The 17,335-nt window shown below is 39.7% G+C and overlaps 1 protein-coding gene across 9 annotated transcripts in view; it reads left to right on the forward strand.

Moving 5' to 3' along the window:
* The window catches only part of BBX (BBX high mobility group box domain containing), a 348,585-nt gene that overhangs the window by 66,224 nt on the left and 265,026 nt on the right, over window positions 1-17,335 (forward strand). Inside the window, exon 1 of one of the 9 annotated variants that reach the window (XM_023732888.1) lies at window positions 15,682-15,700. The exons of the other annotated variants lie outside the window; for them this stretch is intronic. The gene's annotated coding sequence lies outside the window, so the exon portion shown is untranslated. Of the gene's footprint in view, window positions 1-15,681; window positions 15,701-17,335 lie in introns of those variants that run through there. 9 annotated transcript variants of the gene reach the window in all.

Below are 17,335 nucleotides of genomic sequence, written 5' to 3' on the forward strand. Positions count from 1 at the left end.
CCGAGTGTGGGTGAAGAAGGGTAGAGAGTGGGAAAGCATACATCACAAATTGCCTGTGCTCTGCAGCCCCTCAGGAAGAAGCAAAGGTGGCGCATGGAGCCAGGCACTCGAGTGAAAGGAGGGGGAGGTGGCGAGAGGCAAGTGAGAAATCAGAAGAAGCAGAAAAAAAAAGCAACACTAGCAGCCAGCAAATGGCACTCAGAGAGCCGCCTGCTTGGGTGTGTGGAATCCAAGCAGCCGGCTCTTCCCAGTCAAGAGACCGTGGCCGCGGGAAGCAGAGGAGGCTGAGCCGGGGCGAAGAGGGTTGGGGGGTGGGAAAGCGCACACCGCAAATTACCGGTTGTTTTGTCTCCCACTGGACACTCCGTGAGGCTGCTTTATCGTACCCCTGTTTGCTGGTCTCCGATAGGAGTCCAAGATGGTGGACCCGTGCTGCGTTAGCTGGTAGGAGTACTCTGCATGAATCTCTCCTCGCTCTACGTTCTCTGTCAGTTTTCTCACTCGATTTGGTGCTTGGCTGAGTGCTTTATCTCTTCATTTGATGTTTTAGTGTTTCAGGATTGTTGTATTCGCTGTTCGGCTTAGTTTTTCGGATCTTTGCTGTGGAGGGACGGCATGGTGCTTCTGCCTAGAGCGCCATTTTGCCAGAACTGCAGTAGGTTCATTTTTAAAATCTAAATCGAATTATTGAAATGATACTGTTTTTTTCTTTAGTTTTATACACCTTGTAGAATCAGAGTTAATAGTTATCAGTTTAGTTTGGGAGACTTGTTCATTTGTGGGAAGCTAGGCACAAAGGATCACAGGGCCTAACCTTACATTCTAGTGATTAAAACGGACATCAGACTATTAATTATATAATTATTTTAATTCAGATTATAATAAATGCTTAAAGCAGAAGACTGGGTTAGTAGGAGAATTATAAGTGGGGAGTCTGACCAAAACCTGTGGGAACAGAGAAGGCTTCTTTGAGGCAGTGATGTTTCAGTTGAACTCTTAAGAATGAGTAGGCCTTTGGGAGACAGAGATGGGAGGAGAGAGACCAGGAATAGGATTTAGAGGTGGTCAGATAGTGTGGAACCAGCCAGTATAGGGGCTGAGGACTGGTTAGGAAGGCAGAAACAAAACCAGGAGAATGTGTGTCAATAATCCAAGGGGGAGGGGAACAGTTCAAGAAGAAGGGCATGGAAAGCTGTGTCTGGACACTGCTGAGATATCAAATTAGGTGAGGATGTGAACCCACCACTGTGTTTAACAAGGTGTAGGCCATTGGTGACCTTATAAGAATCATTTTGGTGAAATGGAGGGGCTAGCAGCCATGTTATAGTGGCCTGAGGAGTGAATAAGAAGGGAGAAAAAGATGGCAGTGGCTACTGATATATCTTTTGAAAAAGGGGGAAGGAGGGGTAGGGTAGTACCTAGAGTTAGAATTGGGAGCAGATTGGTTATTAATACTAAGATAAATACAACTAAATCCAAACCCGTTGCTGTCAAGTCGATTCTGACTTACAGCGACCTTATAGGACAGAGTAGAACTGCCCCATGGGGTTTCCAAGGAAAGGCTGGTGGATTCGAACTGCTGACCTTTTGGTTAGCAGCCATAGCTCTGCGCCATCAGGGCTCCTTGTTGTATATAAGCCCATACCACAAATACACATGAATTCATTTCTTGCCAGATACTCTTAATTGTGTTTTTTAGATCTGAGTTTCTTAAGCTTGAGTCAATAATGGGTATATACTTAGGAGTAAATGCGTTTTTGATGAAATTAAAAAAAAAAATTATGTTTTTCATTTAGATGATAATATAAAAGAAATCACGTGAGTATTTTCTGGGTTGCCTGATAATTACCTTATCATTGGCATTACTACTGGATTTTCATCATAGAGTTTACATTTGTTTTTGATACGATACTATTGGCAGCTGAATGCGCATCTAAGGTGAATATTTGTCCATGGGTGGTGCAAATGGTTTGCATTTCACCTACTAACCTCAAGGTTAGCAGTTCAGACCTACCCAGCAGTGCCGCAGAAGAAAGGCCTGGTAATCAGCTTCTGTAAAGATTACAGCCAAGAAAACCCTATGGAGAGGTTCTACTCTGTAATACATGTGGTCGCTATAAGTTGGAACTGACTTGATGGCACCTAGTTTGGTTTTGGGAAAGTAAATATTTAACTGTTAACACCCTGCTCCTTAAACTAGGGTCCACAGAGTTTCTGTAGATTTATCTTTGTTGTCAAGGCTGAGTAAGTTTGAGAAATAGTGTTCTTGAATACAATCTGTGGTTATTGAGTCCAGTGATACAAGCACTCGATTCCATTTTATCTTGCTTTATTTAAAAAAAAAAAAAATCCCACCACTTCTGAATGTTTAAAAAAAATTAAACTAACATTTTAAAAGAGAAATGAAATTAATTTTGATGTGCTTTTGAGAATTTAATCACATCTTGTAATGATTTACATCTTATAGTTTTAAATGTTCTGGGCTAGAAATTACTGTCCTTACTATTCCTAAAGAATTAGTTAAGGATATGTTGTAAAGTTTTTCAGTTTGGTCTAAACTACAGGTATTAATTTGGGCTCCTGTCGTGAAGAAGAACCTGTCTGGAGGCAGATGCTTGTAGGAGCCAGGCAGTGAGCATAGTGGGGCCCATGGCTTAACTAGAAGTGCATGCCACTGTTAAAGTCCTTCAAATTCATTCTCACCTGGGCAGGCCAGACCACACAGATCTGGAAGTTAAACAGTCTTATTCTAGGAGTTAACAGCCAAGGTGAGGGAAGCAAAACATACAGGTGGTTTAGGCAGTTTGATCAGTTCGTTCTTTTGTTCACGCATTCTCTTCATTTATACATGCATCAATTTACTCATCACTGAAGTGTCTGTTATGTGCCAGGCTTTGTACACAAGATGGAATCCCTGCTTTCAACAATTCACAGTTTTACAGCAGGTTGGCAGAAACCCAATCAAAAATAGTACAGAAAACAGCTTGTTTTAATAATAAAAAATGAATAAGAAATGAAGAAATTACCTTTATAAATTATTTCCTTGTTTATCTTATGTTCTTCCCATGAGGATAAAAGCCTTGTTTGCTTTGTTCCCCTTTCCATCCCGGTGCAGAGAATAGTGCCTGGTATACACCACCACCACTAGTTGCCATCGAGTTGATGCCAACTCATAGCGACCCAATGTGTGTAAGAGTAGAACTGTACTCCATGGAGTTTTCAGTGGCTGATTTTTCAGAAATAGATTGCCAGGGCTTTTTTCTGAGGCACTTCTGGGTAAACTCGAACCTCCAATCTTTTAGTTAGCAGCTGAGTGTGTTAACTGCACTACCTGAAAAACCCTTAACAAACTCATTGACATCAAGTTGATTCCAACTCATAGCAACCCTGTAGGACAGAGTAGATCTGTCCCATAGGATTTCCAAGGCTGTAAATCTTTACGGAAGCAGACTGCCACATTTGTCTCCTGCGGAACAGCTGGTGGGTTCAAACTTTGGATTAGCAGTTGAGCCCTTAACCACTGTGCCACCAGGGCTCCTTCCCAGAGGCTACCAGAAAAGCAAAATGACTTTTAGCGACCCTATAGGACAGAGTAGAACTGCCCCATAGGGTTTCCAAGGAGCAGCTGGTGGATTCGAACTGCTGACCTTTTGGTTAGCAGCTGAGCACTTAACCACTGCACCACCAGGGCTCCGATAGGTGTTAAATAAGTAATTACTGAATATATGAATGAATGAATGTTCTTATAAAGCCTCATGGAAGGGATGGGCCATGAGTCAGATCTTAAAGGGGTTAGGCCATGAGGAGGTAGAGAAAGGGGGAAGTGACTAGCAACAGGTTGTTGTAAGAACATCATTGCAAAGTAAAGAAATGGGTCTGGAGCACTGGAGTGGGGGATAAGCCAGTGGGAGACAGGAGGATCAGTAAGAAAACTGTTGTGGAATGAGTAACCATTTAATGTTGAAGACAAACCAAACCCATTGCCATCGAGTCCGTTTTGACTCATAGTGACCATAAAAATAGGACAGAATAGAACTCTCCACAGGGTTTCCAAGGCTGTAGTCTTTACGGAAGCAGACTGCCACATCTGTCTCCCATGGAGTAGCTGGTGGATTGGAACCACAGACCTTTCTGTTAGCAGCCGAGCGCTTAACCACTGCACCACTAGGGCAAACCAGGAGCTAGTGTGGTTGAATGAGGTGTAGGTGGAGGGAGGGAGGGGGTGTGGCATACATTGCCCTTTTAGAAAGCACTTTGGTTACTAGCATGGGCTCTGAAGGCTCACATCCCAGTTTCCCACCTATAAGCTGGGTAATTTTTTTCAAGCTGCTTAACCTTTTTGTGCCTGAGTTTCCTCATTCCAGTAAAGAAAATACAATTCAGCCATTAAGATTATGTTCATTAATATTTTTAATCACACGAGGACATGCTTGTGCTTTTTTTTGCTTATACTAACATAATTGAATAAAAAAAGGGGGTAAAAATTGGACATATAATTTAAAGGCAAACTGCCTTTTATGTGCCAGGCTTTGGGGTTATAAAGGAGAAAAACTGGAAGTTAGAAATGTCAATAGTGATGTGATTATAGGTAATATTTATTTTAATTTGAAAATCAAATATGTAGTCTACTAATGAACATTCATGAATGTGAGTAGTTAAATCTCTCAAGTTAGGTAAGAAATAAATGATGTTTGCGAAGAACATCTGTGTTGTCAGAATTAGGGGTAGTGTGTTCCACCTTCTTGTTTCCATTTCTGCCATTTACCCTGTCCTGTGAAACTTCAGTTTGGCCTTTTTGACATAGTGCTTTAGAACCTTTAACATCATTGTATGTTCTTCTATTTTTAATGCTAATCTGATTGTAGTGGGGAAAAAAAATAAGGAAACAATTTTATTATTTGAGCTAGTGACTATACTCAATGACGAATATCTTTTGAACATCTACTGTTTGACCATTATCTTGCTTGTTAAGTTCTTAGGAAGATGGAAAAAGAAGTGTACTTGGATTCTTGCCCTCCACAAACTTCTTACAAACAAGCTGAGAAAACAAAGCTATTAGAAGAAAATAATTAACTGAAGTCAAAGCGGTTTAATACCAATTCTGTGAACCATTCTCCAGATTGTCTATCTCCTAATCCAGTGGTCTTTGCATTTTTCCCAGATTGTCTTTTTGATCAAGTTATTTGGTCTTCTAGATACTTATTTAAAGACCAAAATATGACAGAGAAATGACCACTGATTCATATACTCCAGCTGCTTCCAGCTTGTCAGCACTGGTTTCAGTCATCAGATGATTCTAGTCAGCACTGTTTTAGGAAGCTCCACTACAGGAAGCATGGAAGCTTTAAGTTTTGACTTGATTTTTGAGCACTACCACAAAGTACTTCTTTTTCAAAGTTTTGGATGTGGGATTGTGTTCTTCATTTTCTCTGGGAAGATATCAAAGAGGGCAGTTGAGTCTACTATTGTTCAAGTACAGAAATATCTCAGAATTTCTCTATGCCTGTTTTGAGAGTTTTGGCCTTATTAATCTTACAAAAGGCATACAGATATATTTAGAGAAAGGGCAAGATCTAGCAAAACATAGTTTGTTTTAAAGTATGATTTTCACAGTTGGCTAGAGATTTTGCTTCATGCACTGTCCATTTTGATTAGTTCTTTTATGGTTTGGTTTTATTGCTTTTTTCATTTTGGGGTCTGATACGATCCCTTCATCATTTCTACAGGTCTTAATTCTCTTGTTTTTTTCCCCCCCAGGAACATGATTTCACATGTACAATGTAGACCTTTACAATTTCAAATATAAAGTATTTCCTTAAAGTGAACCTTTATAAACATGTCTGAAAATATTTCCATAAATAACATTCCTTGCAACCTTTGTCAGTAGGGTTGGAGCAGCGTTAGGCATGAAGATTTTATAAATCAAATAGTCATATGCTTCATAAAATTTTTTATATGTACTTTTAGTTTTCTTGATTTTTGCCTCACTAATATACCAGTCTCTCACCTCTTCAAGTTTCTTTAAATTACCTAAGGTTTTAGCACCCTCCAGAGCAGCTCCCCCCTACACAGATGAATCCCCTCTCTTTTCAGTGACCATGTTGGGCTTCTTGCCTCTCTTTCTCAAATCTGGGAGATTTACACATCCTTTACTCCAGATCAAAAGCCGCACCAGTAGGCCTGCCACCAGTGCATGGGTTGGAGACAGATAGTAAGGCTTAGCTTGCCTTGGAGTGTGGGGTCAGAGACTCCTCTCATCAGAAGCAGCACAGGTTGTGTGTGGTCTGAGCCTGAGTCACAGCTTTGCCTGCCCTGGCGTTGCTGGAAACTTAGTTACTGACCTTTCATGGCTGTGCCTCTCTGACACAGCTCATAATATGACTGGCTTCCAGGCATTACCCACTTCTGGAAATTGGCCAATTTCCCAAAGGTTAATGCCATTCCAGATAGATTTTTTCCAATAGTCTTAAGTATGGAATTATAGATTAAGTATAGAATCACATCATTAGCTTTCAAGGTATGTGTCCTTTCCCATTGGTGCTTATTAAGTTCCATAGAAAGTCCCCCGTCTTTTTTTATCCTATTTAACTATAAGACTCATTTAAAGGAAAAGAGTGAACTCAGACCATTTTCCAAATAAGCCTGTTGACATTCTTCATTTTTCACAGGACAGTGAAGAAAGTTGTAGAAAATAAAGAAAGAATAAAATGGATCAAAACCATGGCTAGAAAACTCGGGGCCAGTGCAAGTCCATTAAAAGAAACTTATTAAGACCTGGTTTAAGATACGTAAACAATCAATAAGCTGCTATAAGAGAGGGTAGGAAGGAAGGGAGAGGAGGTATTTTAGAGGGTTGTAGAATCTCCCTGAAAATTTTATATGGCCAGCCTGCATTGATAAATAAGTATATTTTTAAACTTTCTAGTATATACTAAAAGCACCTGATTTCAAGTAAGAAAACCTAGTTCAAATTTTTACTTTCAGCTTATTAAGCAGGCAAGATACTTGACCTCTCTGGACCTTAGTGTCTTTATTTGTAAAATGGCCGTAATAATATTTACCTCAGTGGTTTTCTCTGAAGTCAAAGTATGTTGTAACACATAAATGCCATAGAAAGGTTACTTGAAAAGAATGAAGATAATATATCATAGTTTTGCTAAATTTCAGTCAGTAAAAAATTTTAGTATATTATAGACGGATCTTAGATGCCTGTGTAAATGCTAAAACATTTACAAAGTATGACTTTTAAATATGAGACCTCTTAGATTATATTTTGTGCATCTTAGAGTATAGCAGAAATAAACTTTTTCTTTGGGAAAACATACCAGATAAAAACAACACCCAAATAAATGACATATGCAGTCTGATTTGGGAGAATTTATTTCTGCCAAATATATTTATTTTGTTTACATTGAACTATAGAAATCATTGAAAGTTGTACCTACTACTAATGGTACATAGTTAAAAGGAAGAAACAAATCCTATACTCAGTAACATTTTATTTATTTTGTTGTTGTTGTGTGCTGGAGTTAATGCCGACTCAGAGCGATTCTATAGGACAGAGAACTGACCCATAGGGTTTCCAGGGAGCTGGTGGATTTGAACTGCCGACCTTGTGGTTAGCAGCCTGAGCTCTTAATCACTTGGCTACCAGGGCTCCTTTATTTATTTTAGAGGATCTTAAAACTAGTAGAAATGTTTCCTTGAGGCAGAGTACTATAAGTGATTGAATGTTCTTAGTAAGATTTCATAGAAGTAAGGGGAAAATACTTGAATGAATGTGGTGAGGAGACTCTGTAATTTACCAGTAAATTTATGCTGTTTAGCTTTTAAAATCGTTACAGTAGAAAAAATATTGCTATTGTTTTAGAATATTTTTGGGATTGTGTTATGCCTTTATATTAAAGAGACGAACCCCATCAAGAAGTTAATAATCCCCCTAGTTTAGTATGACTTTTATACTTGTGAAAATTTGTAAACCTGTCAGGCTACAAAATGTAATCTACTCATTGTTCTTTCTTTGCTTTTTTAATATTTGGGTAAACAGAGGTGTATTAGAATCACTGTGCTTTTTGTGAGATTGCTGATTTTTAAAATTACCTTATGCTGGTTTTTAGTGTAATAGCAGCCTGGGCGTTGAGCATACTCCTCCATGGCAGTGTCCCTTGGAGTCCAGTGATGCAAGGAGACCTTACAAACATTTGAAACATTTAAAAAACAGATGTTTGCATGCAACCTGAAGTTTTAATTGAAAGAGTTCTTTTGTTGTTGTTGTTGAGCAATGCACAGGAGTTCAGGTTTGAGAGATAAAAGGGGCACGTGCAGTTTTCCATAGCCCTGAGATAACTTTTTCAAATTCATATGGTTAGATTTACCAAAATGGTAATGGGATTTGGATAGTTTCAGGAATACTGGATGATCTTTGATCCTTCCACACCTCTTCCCCACATGCATACCTTAAAGGCTAAAGTTATACCATCTAGTTTCTGGAAGAGTTTGTTTTTTCTTTTTTCTTTTTCCCAGATCAAGGTAGAAAGCCCTCTTAGCCCTACATTTCTCAGACTCTCCCCCCAATATGAAAAAAATTGAAATACTGTATTTTTAGCATTTTTTGTCTCTGACTATATTTAATCATAATTTTATAGTTCTAAAGTAATCGGAGCCCTGGTGGTGCAGTAATTAAGCACTTGGCTGCTAACTGAAAGGTCGGAGATTTGAACCCACCAGCCACCCCGCAGTTCTGCTCTGCCTACAGGGTCACTATGAGTCGGAATCAACTTGACAGCAATGGGTTTAAGGCGATAGGGGGGTTCTTGGTGCAAGCCAGTAAAAGCTTAGCTGCTAACCAAAAGGTTGGAGGGTGAAAATTGCTGGAGGTGCTTCAGAAGAAAGACTTGTCAGTCTCCTTCTGAAAAATCAGCCATTGAAATCCCTATGGAGCATGGTTCTCCTCTGGCACACATGGAGTCACCATGAGTCCGAATCCACTGGATGGCAGCTGTTTTTAAGGAGAGAGGCTTCTTTCTAGTGTGAGCTATGTGGAAAGGAAACCTTGGTCAGAGAACAAGCTTGAAAATGTTCAGTTCATCTTTCCTCCAGCATTTGTTGAGTGCAAGACAGTGTATTAGGTGTTGGGGTGCAAAGATAAAACATGGATCCTCTTGTGGGATTTTACAAGGTAATACAGAAACCAAATGTCTAATCACAACCGGGAGTCACTGCTGCTCAGTAGTGACACACGTATATAGAGTGGTTGGGAGCACACAGGCTGTAGCCTAACTCTGTCTGGGAGAAACGGCACACTGTGATTTCCCTTAATCACTTTAAGTGGAAATAACAGGCTTTGGATTTAAACAGAAGCCGTACAGAAAAATAATGTGGATTAAAAGCCCAGAACACAGTCAAAGAAACCAAGAAAGACTTTGCACTCAACATATGATTTAAGATTTGCCAAAGGAAGAGAATTGCAATTCACTAGTTGAGACTGACGTTTTGTTGGGCCCTGTTACTTCCAGAGCAAATGCTTTTCATTGTGCCTGTATCAGGTCATCAGTGAGAGTTGGTGAAAATGATCACATTTTTCCCCAGGGAAATAACAGTTACTAAGCAGGCAGGGAGTAGACCCCAAATTATTTCACAGGTCAGATTTTAACCATTTTTCTTTTTAGTATTCCTTTAGACACCTGATATAATTTTAAACATAGAAGCCTGTTTTTCTTGGGCTAAGTTTCCTTTCTTTTCCCCTCCCTCCCCAGCCCTCATCCAGTGGCTGTTTTTTTTCTCCCCCCCGAAGTTCTCAATTTCAGGCTTTCATTTAGTTTCTCCATTCTGCTGCATATTCTTCCCTTCCAGGAACCAACTTCTTTCTTAAATTCTTCCCTTAAGCAGTTACTCTGTCAGTCCCAGTTAAATTCCCAGCTCTTAAAGTCTCATCACTGGAGTGCTTCATAGACCTAATGCCTTCCAGGCTAACTGTAGAGAATCAGCATCTCCATTATGATGGAGATGGATATGATGACAGTGGTGGTGAGAATAAAGGTAATGCTAGAATTGTAATCATTTACAGAGAGGCAGTGTACTTAGTAAAGAGTAGGAGCCCTGGGATCAGACTGCTTTGTCTGAGTGACAACTCTTCCACTTCTTAGTGCTGTGACCCTAGGCAAGGTGCCTGACTGCTTATGTACAAAGCCTTTCCTAATCGATGTAACAGGAATGATAGTAATAGTATGCTGTAGGATTGTTGGGGAAATTAAATGAGTTAAGAAATGCCACAATAAGAGCTCAAAAAATATTAGCTATAATTTAGTAAACTCAAGTTTGTAACTGGCACAGTATACTATCTCTTTTAATCCTCACAGCAATCTTGTAGGTACTGTTATTACCTCTTTTTACAGATGAGGAAAGTCAGCCTTAGAAAACTTAAATAACTTGCCCAACATCACATCTTTTGGACTGAAACCCAGATCTGTGTGATTCTGACTGCCTGCTCTTGAGACTGAAGCATGGCACCGTGCAGGAATGCTGCCACAGCTCCTCCTATGGTCTTTGTGGATTATACCAGCAGCTTCAGTGGGGCGGGTAGATGTACTAGGGAAACTTTGCTGGACCATCCTTCTGCAAGACTGAGTTCTAGTTCTGGCTTTCATCTGGTGCTTTTGTGATCTGGAGTAAGTAACTTAAATACTTTTAAGGCTCAGTTTTGTAATCAATAACCTGGAAATAATAGGAGCTGTGTAGAGGATCCAATGAGACTATAATAAAAATAATCACCTAATTCATGGATGAGAATACGGTTCCCTGGCTTTTCCAGTGTTTAACATACGGATATTTTAAATAGAATTAGTAATATCAGTTAACTTTTTAAAGCTTTATTTCCTATCTGATGTTATTTGAATTTTATTTGCTACTTTTTGAAAGTGAAACTTTCATTTGGTGCTTCTGGGAATGAACCTGAGGTTCCGGAGCACTAGGCTGGTAAAGAATTAGTAGCTTGGGAACTGAAGCTTTAGATTGTCAAACACCATAATAAGCAGGGATGGATTATCCAATAGACAAGGTAAGCATGGTACTTACCTTGTTTACCAGATCATCTGTAGCGAACAATTTTGTGTATTTTTCTTACCACAATCTTGCTTCTAGGTATGGCTGGCATCTGTTTGTCTCAGCCCCACAGCACCTTCCTACAGAATGAAAGGCTGTTTTCAAATTTACGGTCCCTGACAGGGATGGATTACCTGGTAAACAATGTAAGCACGGGCTTATTTGTGCTTATTTACTAATCTGTAGTGACCAGTTTCACAAACGCATGTGAAATTGGTCACTACAGATTAGTAGGTAAGGACAAGTAAGCCCATGGTTACCTTGCTTAACTGGGTAATCTGCCCTTGTTAAAAAGCAAAAATATTTAGTGAGCTGAAAATTAATAAAAGTAACATGGATTTATGTGTTGGTAAGTAGGAGGGATATGGCTTTAATACTCAAATCAGTGAGGATCATAATTTAAAAATATGTTAGGCTTCTCCTGTCAATCTTCTGTTATATCAGAGCAGATTGAGATTTTGAATGGAAAACATATAGTCATATCTTACTATATACCCATTGCCGTCGAGTCGATTGAGACTCATAGTGGCCCTATAGGACAGAGGAGAACTGCCCCACAGGCTTTCCAAGGAGCAGCTAGTGGATTCAAACTGCCGACCTTTTGATTAGCAGCTGAGCTCTTAACAACTGTGCCACCAGGGCTACATTACTCAGCAATCTGGCAGTATCAGTGATCCGGAATCCGTATGACCTCTGGCAATAAATGTCTCAAACTTGACTAACTTTATAGAAGACCCGACCATCCCTTACTTAGGCCATTTTTATCAGTATTAAACAGATCTAGCTAGCTTATCAGCTGATTTCCAAACCTACAGCAATTAGAAAGGAGCAGGGGCTTCACGCGGGTACTCGGCCATGAGGCGTGATAGGTAGGAGCCTAACCAAAAGGGGGAGAACCCCCAAACATAATAACCGTTCTTTATTAAAACATGTTCACCTCTGTGAACTCATCCCAGTTTGGTGACATAGTTTTAGAAGGTGAAATTAACTTTTTTTTTTAAGGAAGAAAGTTGAGACTCAGAGTGTAAATGCCTTGCTCACGGGCAGGCAGGTGGTGGGTGGCGCGCTGGGATTCCGCATCCCCCTACCTGCTGGCGAAATGCAGAGTCCTATCAGAGGGCCTCAGCAGCCCCGGGGCATTGCACGTGAATGCGCGTGATTGGTGGCGCAAAGGTTAGCACAACAGAAAGCTGACGCCTCGGATAATTACCGACCCCATGTGACAGCGTGGAACCGCCCCATAGGCTGCAGTCTTTACGAAAACAGATTGCCACATCTTTGTCCCACAGCCTCTGGGTTCGTTTGAACCTCCGACATTTCGACATTTCGGTTAGCAGCCCAGGGTTACGTGTTTCACCACCAAGGCTCATCTGTAAAGATTCCAAAAACCGAAGCCAAACTCGTTGGGGGCGAGTCGATTCCGACTCACAGCGACCCTATAGGACAGAGTAGAACTGCCCCATAGGGTTCCCAAGGAGTGGCTGGTGAATTTGAACTGCCAACCTTTTGGTTAGCAGCTGAGCTCTTAACCACAGCCTAGAAAACCCTACAGGGCAATTACACTCTGTCACATGGGGTCACTACATGTCGAAATCGACTGGATGGGCAGTCAACAAGAACAACAACATGTGTGGGGAACACTAATAAAAGGTTAAATCATAAACTACTTACCTTGGTCGACACTGGTCTAAGTTTAAACGACACACACACAGACACACACACACACACACACACACACACACACATACATAAAAGATGTTTTAAATTAAGAGTTCATAATAAACTGCTTACTAGCGCAACAGTTTTCAAACTGAGATAGGCAAACTCCTGGAAGTACAGGAGACTTTCTAAAGGCTGTGGTACGGTCTATTTAAGAAGATGGGAAAGAATGCTTCATTTTGGAAAGATTTTCATCTGTAATAGTTTAAAATTAGGAAACAAAACTGTTTTGGACTGTCTTTAGAATATAACTCCAGGTATCTGGAAAACTTGGTTGCTAAAGTAGCTCATTTCCTGAGGGTTCTAGATTGCTACTTTATACTCTGTAGTGACAGTTGAAAAGTGTTTTGGAATGGAAAAAGGGCTTAGTGCTCTTTAAACTTCTTGTTCCAGTAAAAGAATTTTGAAAATTATGGATCGCTACTTAATTTATTCATTGACATTTAAAATTTTTCATCATAAATCATTTGCTAATGGTATAATTGTCATTGTATTGTAAATATTGACATTTCTTAATAAAGTTGTTATGCCCTTCTTCAGTATATCTATTTGAATCAAATAGCATAGTTTTATGATACCTACCATATCTATTTACAAACGAGTCTTTAACAGGCTGACATTTTACAGTGCTAATTTTTTCCCCTTCAAGTCTTACTTTATTTCACTTTCCTACTGAATTTTATCCTTATGTGTAAGTTCGAAAATCTATTAGCCATCACTCTATCTTACTTCTCTAGCAACAATTTAACTTCCTGTGGCCATAAGGCTCAAAGTGATTTTAAAAAGTTATCACTATAATGATTATTAGTACACAGTTGATCAGAACAACATGAATAAATTATAAATTTTGATAAATAATATTAGAGATAAAAATGAAATTGTATTATTGGTGCATTTCTACTAATTAGTTTATATATCAGTGGATGATTGTTATTCATTGCAGAATGAGAGTTTGACCTATCTTTTTTATATAAATATTGTGAAATTTTGTTTACATAAATAAGTTGAAGAGAATGAAAGTATTAGTATACTTTTCACTCAGTTTTTCAAACGCCTTCTGGATTATATTTCAAGTCACAGTTACCTATCATTTAAAATTATTTTTAATGATTTATCATCTGACAACTCCATTAGGTTCTCTTCCAGTTTTATTGCAAGCAAAGAATTGGCAAAGCCACCTGATTGCAAAGGAGGAGTGATTGGGCCCATTCACTTTTTCACATCCACTATTTCTAATTGTCTTTTTTTGTCTTGCCCAGAGGTTTTTCTTGCCCCAAGTAAGGCACCCGAATGAGGGTTGTCATGGGTGAGCCGTGTGCCTTTGTTTTGGAAAGTGGGATTGGAAAAGGGAAGGTGGGGAGGGAGAATTTACTCTTCAGGGACATTTTCAGGCAAAATTGACTTGCTGTCTGTGAACCTGCATACCCTTTGGAAAATCTCCTGTACTTCCAGGAGTTTGCCTCTCTCCGTTTGAAAACTGTTGTGCTAGTAAGCAGTTTATTATGGACCCTTAATTTAAAACTTTTTTTTTTTAAATCTCTCTGTGTGTGTGTCCTTTAAGCTTAGACCAGTGTTGGCCAAGGTAGTTTATTTTGTTTAGGATAAAGTCATAGGTCTTAGTAGCTTTCATGCGTCTGCTTATAAATTGTCCTTTCCTGAGCATATGTGTCTCCACAATCCTAACTCTGTAAATTCTTCAGACAAGGATTAACCTGAATGGCCTGTAATTTTTTCCCTATATATCTTTTGCTAGCCTTACTCACATTTACTGTTTCCTTGGTGAGGCGTACTTTAAATAGCTTAATATAAAGAATTAATTGCACTTTGGAGTAAACATCAAACAACTGACTACAGTCAGATTACATTTTTGCTGCATGCTTGTTTTTTTTTTTGAGTATCAGTTCTAAAATTATAATAGTACAGGAGACCTTAGATATAATTTAAACTCTTTTACAGAAAATGAAACTAGAGAGGTGAAGCCAGTTGCCCAAGGTCACAGAGGTGGTATTGAAGAGCAGAACCAGTGTCTCCTAACTCCCACTGTAAGACACTTTCTACATCACACCTTCTGCAGGCTCTAAATTGCATTCCTTACCTCAATCCTACTTATTATAATTTCTCCTGGGGACTGGCCAACTTTTGTCCAGTCAGCATTATTTTTTAAATAGAAAGACATTTACTTTTTCGTTGAAGAATTTCTCAAAAATATCCTTATCCCCTGGCAAACGTTTTCTGCCGCATGGTAGGAAGCGGTCAGGCAAGGCTGGGTCTGCTGCCCCAGGGCAGTGGCACTGGGGGAGGAGGGGATATTACCAGGTCAGAGTAGAGGTGGAGTGGCAGAACAGGGGCTGGTGGGAGGTGGGAAGCTTACATCATTTCCCTGCAACTGGGTCGTGAGGCTGTAAGGCCTCACTTTCCCCTGTGTAATAGTTTAGCAGATTGGCAAAGGTTCGTAAAAGAAAGAAAAGGTATGGCAGGATGGATGCTCACCCTGTTCATAAATCTGTGCTATTAGATGAAACTGTCAGTAAGTAACCAGAAGCAGCCAGGACTGTCTGTGCTTCGCTCTCCCCCAGCTCAGTTCCTTTCTGCTCCGCCCCATCCCTGCTCTCTCTGCTACTCAGATCAGCTTCCTGCTTCTCATGAAAGCTGTTCTATAAAGCTGATCTGCTTTCACTGAGACTGTTGTAAGTCTGAAGCAGGTTTTGTGGAAGTATTGTTGGTTTCGTTTGGGGGAGAGGAGGAGAGAAAAGAAGTAGGAAAAAAAAAGAAGAAGGGGGGCTGGCTGAAAAAGCAAAATCGTCGTTAATTTTGTTGTCACATCATGCCGGTGTTATAACCAGCTCTGTAGACTGCTGTACTGAAAACATTTCTGTGAGAGGTATGTGCTTGCAAGATGGAAAGGTGGCTGTTGGCTGTGGAGCAAACTGCCCGTCCAGCAGCTGCTTAGATGGCTGGAAGGTTGTAATTCTTTCTAGTGTTTTGATACGGAAACAGCAGTTGCTACTTGAAACTAGTACAGTTAACTAGCTAATGGTAAAAATGTTAAATGTGTGTGCTCCGTCCCCACATCAGGACTGATTGCTGAAATGCTAGTTGTGCGTGAATAGCCTAGTCAAATCCGTGGTGTTATTCCAGGCTCTTTTGGTGGTGGTTGTCTGTAAACAAGTTGATGATCTTTAATACCTCTCTCATTATTTATGAACCACATGACAGAGATTCATGAGAGAGACTTCGGGTAGCCTAGAAGCAGCTTCAGATTCATTAGGAGCTTTTTGCATTGACAGGTGGCAAAAGTAAAAGGAAATGGTTGATAACTTACTGTAATCTAAAGTGAAAGTTTTCAAGTTTAGAGGGAGTGTTACATCTTAGTGGGAACATCTAAAATTTAGAAGCATAACCCAGTACTGTTGACTCCTGATCTGTATTAAGGCCAGAAGGCTTTTGAACAAATACGGATGTATCTTTTCCAGGGGGAGATTAAGAAATATGTATAAATTTTTTATTAAGTGATCAGAAAAATAGATGAAGAACAGGAATATAACCAGCACTGAAGGAAATGCAGAGAACTGTACATTGGTTAGTAAAGATCCAGGCTATTATATTGTAGAAAGTTTTAGGGAATGTTTAAAACAGGAAAATATAACAGATATTTTATCATGTGTATTGGTGGAGACCATTCAAACTACAAACTATTTCCAACTAGTACTGCTTGATTTAACGAATTATTTTATCATGAAGAAACTTGAAAACCTTTGAATGTTAGCATGATTTAAATTTAAGAACCTTTTAATTGTTTATTTACGGATAAAGGTGTTTTCCACAAGGACAGTAGCCATTGAAATTTCTTAATCATGAATAGAATACACTAGAGATTATAACCTATATTCATCTCTTTCAGGAGACTGCATGATTTAAACATCATTTCTTCTCAAATATTTGCAAAGAAGAGCTAACCTTCATGATTACAGAGAATGGTGTCGAGTTTAACAAGTTAAAATATGAAAGGCTTTAGAACAGAAAAGATCCAAGCGGTGAACCTCATCCAGGCTTCCCGCCAGTAAGAACCCCCTTCACACCACACAAGCCCTGGTGGTGCAGTGGTTAAAGCACTTGGCTGCTAACCAAAAGATTGGCAGTTTGAAGCCACCGGCTGCTCTGTGGGAGAAAGATGAGGCAGTCTGCTTCCGTAAAGATTTACAGCCTTGGAAACCCTGTAGGGCACTTCTGCTCTGTCCTGTAGGGACTCTGTGAGTCGCAGTCGACTTGGAGGAGTGGGTTTGAGTACACCACACACAGACAGGTAGCCACCCTGACTGTATTTACCTTGGTCATTCTCAAGTGTAGCGGCACTTTAGAAACCCCTTGGGAGCTTTAATTCCTACCACTGCTCAGGCCCTCCCCCAGAGATTCTAATTTAATTGATTGGAGGTGGGGTCTGGGCATTGATAGTTTTAAAAATATTTCCAGGTGTCTCTAATGTGTAGCCAGAATTGACAACAATTGCATTACCTGA

The sequence above is a fragment of the Trichechus manatus genome, unplaced genomic scaffold (assembly GCF_000243295.1).
Source record: "Trichechus manatus latirostris isolate Lorelei unplaced genomic scaffold, TriManLat1.0 scaffold00055, whole genome shotgun sequence".
NCBI classification, from domain to species: Eukaryota; Metazoa; Chordata; class Mammalia; order Sirenia; family Trichechidae; genus Trichechus; species Trichechus manatus.